We start from the raw sequence: 4,289 nt of genomic DNA, 5'->3' as shown, positions 1-4,289 counted from the left end.
CCCCCGCCGCCGGCGAACGAGTCGGCGGATCCGTAGGGTGCCGGGAGCCCGAACGGCGAGCGGCTCCGGCTGCTGCCGGGACCCGCGGGGATTCGAGCCGCTCCGGCCGCGGCCGGGACCCCCGTGCCGGAAGCCGGCATCCCGGGACGGCCCCGGGACGGCCCCGGTCGCCGGCCGGGTGACGTTCAGCGAAGCGGCTGCCGCCAGTCTTTGGGCCTCCCCCGTGCCGGGGCCGCGGGGCTTCGAGCCGGTCCGGCCGCGGCCGGGATCCGGGGCCGGACGATGGCTTCCCGGGCCGGTCCCCGGTCGCCTCCCGGGTGACGTTCACCGAAGCGGCTGCCGGCTGTCTTCGAGCCCCCCCCCCCCCTCCGCCTCCGCGGCCGCTTCTGCCCGCACCCCCTCCACTGCCTCCCCCCGCCGCCCGCGAACGAGTCGCCGGATCTGTAGGGTGCCGGGAGCCCGAACGGCGAGCGGCTCCGGCTGCTGCCGGGACCGCGGGGATTCGAGCCGGTCCGGCCGCGGCCGGGACCCCGTGCCGGAAGCCGGCATCCCGGGACGGCCCCGGGACGGCCCCGGTCGCCGGCCGGGTGACGTTCAGCGAAGCGGCTGCCGCCAGTCTTTGGGCCTCCCCCGTGCCGGGGCCGCGGGGATTCGAGCCGGTCCGGCCGCGGCCGGGATCCCGGGCCGGACGATGGCTTCCCGGGCCGGTCCCGGTCGCCTCCCGGGTGACGTTCACCGAAGGGGCTGCCGGCTGTCTTCGAGCCCCCCCCCCCCTCCGCCTCCGCTGCCGCTTCTCCCCGCAACCCCTCCACTGCCTCCCCCCGCCGCCGGCGAACGAGTCGCCGGATCTGTAGGGTGCCGGGAGCCCGAACGGCGAGCGGCTCCGGCTGCTGCCGGGACCGCGGGGATTCGAGCCGCTCCGGCCGCGGCCGGGACCCCGTGCCGGAAGCCGGCATCCCCGGACGGCCCCGGGACGGCCCTGGTCGCCGGCCGGGTGACGTTCACCGAAGCGGCTGCCGGCTGTCTTCGAGCCCCCCCCCCTCCGCCTCCGCTGCCGCTTCTGCCCGCACCCCCTCCACTGCCTCCCCCCGCCGCCGGCGAACGAGTCGGCGGATCCGTAGGGTGCCGGGAGCCCGAACGGCGAGCGGCTCCGGCTGCTGCCGGGACCGCGGGGATTCGAGCCGCTCCGGCCGCGGCCGGGACCCCGTGCCGGAAGCCGGCATCCCGGGACGGCCCCGGGACGGCCCCGGTCGCCGGCCGGGTGACGTTCAGCGAAGCGGCTGCCGCCAGTCTTTGGGCCTCCCCCGTGCCGGGGCCGCGGGGCTTCGAGCCGGTCCGGCCGCGGCCGGGATCCGGGGCCGGACGATGGCTTCCCGGGCCGGTCCCGGTCGCCTCCCGGGTGACGTTCACCGAAGCGGCTGCCGGCTGTCTTCGAGCCCCCCCCCCCCTCCGCCTCCGCGGCCGCTTCTGCCCGCACCCCCTCCACTGCCTCCCCCCCGCCGCCCGCGAACGAGTCGCCGGATCTGTAGGGTGCCGGGAGCCCGAACGGCGAGCGGCTCCGGCTGCTGCCGGGACCGCGGGGATTCGAGCCGGTCCGGCCGCGGCCGGGACCCCGTGCCGGAAGCCGGCATCCCGGGACGGCCCCGGGACGGCCCCGGTCGCCGGCCGGGTGACGTTCAGCGAAGCGGCTGCCGCCAGTCTTTGGGCCTCCCCCGTGCCGGGGCCGCGGGGCTTCGAGCCGGTCCGGCCGCGGCCGGGATCCGGGGCCGGACGATGGCTTCCCGGGCCGGTCCCGGTCGCCTCCCGGGTGACGTTCACCGAAGCGGCTGCCGGCTGTCTTCGAGCCCCCACCCCTGCCGTGGCCGCGGGGATTCGCCCCGGTCCGGCAGCTGACGGTTCCCTGTGTCGGACGCCGGCTTCCCGGGACTGCCCCGGGACAGCCCCGGTCGCCTCCCGGGTGACGTTCACCGAAGCTGCTGCCGCCTGTCTTTGTCCCCCCCCCCCCGTGCTCTCCCTCAGGCGGGAGGTAGACGTGCTCTCCCTCGGCGAGTAGACGTGCTCTCCCTGGGCGAGTAGACGTGCTCTCCCTGGGCGAGTAGACGTGCTCTCCCTGGGCGAGTAGACGTGCTCTCCCTGGGCGAGTAGACGTGCTCTCCCTGGGCGAGTAGACGTGCTCTCCCTGGGCGAGTAGACGTGCTCTCCCTGGGCGAGTAGACGTGCTCTCCCTCGGCGAGTAGACGTGCTCTCCCTGGGCGAGTAGACGTGCTCTCCCTGGGCGAGTAGACGTGCTCTCCCTGGGCGAGTAGACGTGCTCTCCCTGGGCGAGTAGACGTGCTCTCCCTGGGCGAGTAGACGTGCTCTCCCTGGGCGAGTAGACGTGCTCTCCCTGGGCGAGTAGACGTGCTCTCCCTGGGCGAGTAGACGTGCTCTCCCTCGGCGAGTAGACGTGCTCTCCCTCGGCGAGTAGACGTGCTCTCCCTCGGCGAGTAGACGTGCTCTCCGCGGAGATCGCGCTTGTCGCCAAGGGGTCGCTGTTGCGCTCTGCCTCCGCCTACGTCATCGTACAAGCCGGCGTGATTTCTGCGACCTGCCGCTGGGCGGAGGTCGGCTGGTTGTGCGCTCGCGGAGCTGACGGCCCTCCAGTTCCGTATATGAGGGAACAAGCGACGCCGAGCACTCCCAGGGCAGCGCTGCCGAGCGGCTGCTCCAAGCCACCCGCCAGGCGGCTGGGCAGGGGTCCGTCTGGCTTCTCGGTGGCTTTCGCCCGGGTCAGAGAGGGGACCCGCGGGGGCCGAACAAAGGCGCGGCGGTTTGGAGCGGCCGCTGGCGCACCCTCAGCGGTGTTGGATGGGTTTCGCTCGTCCGTGAGCCGGAGCCCAGCCCGGGCTCGGCAACGAAAGCGGGGAAAAGAAAAAAAGTTGACGAGTGGCTGGCGCCGGCCACTGCCGAAGTGTGGAACCCCCGAAGCGAAGTTTGCCCGGTGGGGCACGGGGGCAGAGAAAGCCGGGGAGACGTGGTGCCGGCGTCGGTCCCACCAAGAATGGAAAGCAAGCCCGTCCAGGCACGGCGAGAGAGAGCCCGGTAAGGGGCAGAGAGAGTTCCCAGCACTGGACCCTCTTCACGGGGGTTCCCCCCCATGGCCAAAGCCGCAGCCCGCGGGGGCACGGCATCTAAGGGAAAAGCCAGCGGCGGTGACTGGCCACTCGTATGCTATGGAGCCCGGCATGGGGGGAGGAGGGCAAGCCGGTGCCCCAGCACGGCTTCCTCCTGGCTCCAGAGGGGCGCCCCGTGATGGAGATGTAACTCGGTGCAGCTTGAGGGAAAATGCAAGCCCACATTTCGGGGAGGCAGAGGTGCCCTGTGAGCCGGTGCGGCCCGGTGCAGCTTGCCCCCCCCCCCATCTCTGGAGGGCGCCCCGTTTGCTCCTCCGGCGTGTTGCCCGCACGCCGAGCCCCGTGCCTGCTGGCTGCTCCCGAGGGCGGTGGCGGGTGCGCGTGGCTGTGTCTGTCCCAGAAGAGCGAGGCCGTGGGGCCTCCGCTGGCTTCCTTTCCTTCTGTCCTTGTTGATCGATGAGGCCTTTCGGGTCGCGTCGGAAAGGGCCCCCGGCCGGCAGGGCAAGGGCGGTCTTCCTTTCCACTTCGCTTCCCGTCGCGTGTGAGGTGTCGTCCTCGTTCCCCCAGCCCCGAGCGGCTCGAGCGGGGGGGAGCCGTGGCGTTAGCGGCCCGGCGCGTGCCTTGCCGCATCCTCCCCTTTCCACCTCCCCCCCGGCGCTGGGGCAGGGTTCGGGGACCGGTCTACCGCAACCGGCTTTGTGACTGCTGCGTGGCCCCGTGAGTTTTCAGGTGTCCTAAAACGCGTGAGGCGCCGGTGTCGTCCTCGGTTCCGGGTACCCGCGGGTGCCGGCCGCGAGCAGCTGCGTGTGGCGGGGGTTGGCCGAGCCGAGAGCGAGGCGGCGGCGTCGCAAAAGTTAAAAGGGGCTAAAGGCGGCGCCGCGCGTGAGGCCTCACCTGCCCGGGTGGGGTCCCCGAGGGTTCCTCCCTAAATGAAACCTCTAGCCTGAGAAGGGCGGCTTTGTGGCCCGTACCCCCGCCCGCTGCCGAGCGAGCCGCCCCGGCTCTAAGGTCCTGGCGTGCCGGGGGCGCGCCCCGCTTCCGCGGGTCGCTGTCTCCTCTAGCACGTCCCGGTGCTCCCGTGGCAAGGCGGGGAGAGAGACGAGGGCCTTCTCCCCGCCGGGCGTGTCGGTATCGCTCGCTTCCGCTGCTGCTGCCTGAATCGTGCCCGGGATCTGG

The sequence above is a fragment of the Melanerpes formicivorus genome, unplaced genomic scaffold (assembly GCF_026170545.1).
Source record: "Melanerpes formicivorus ecotype bairdi unplaced genomic scaffold, bMelFor1.0.p_v2 SCAF_256, whole genome shotgun sequence".
NCBI classification, from domain to species: domain Eukaryota; kingdom Metazoa; phylum Chordata; class Aves; order Piciformes; family Picidae; genus Melanerpes; species Melanerpes formicivorus.
This window is presented reverse-complemented; position numbering follows the sequence as displayed.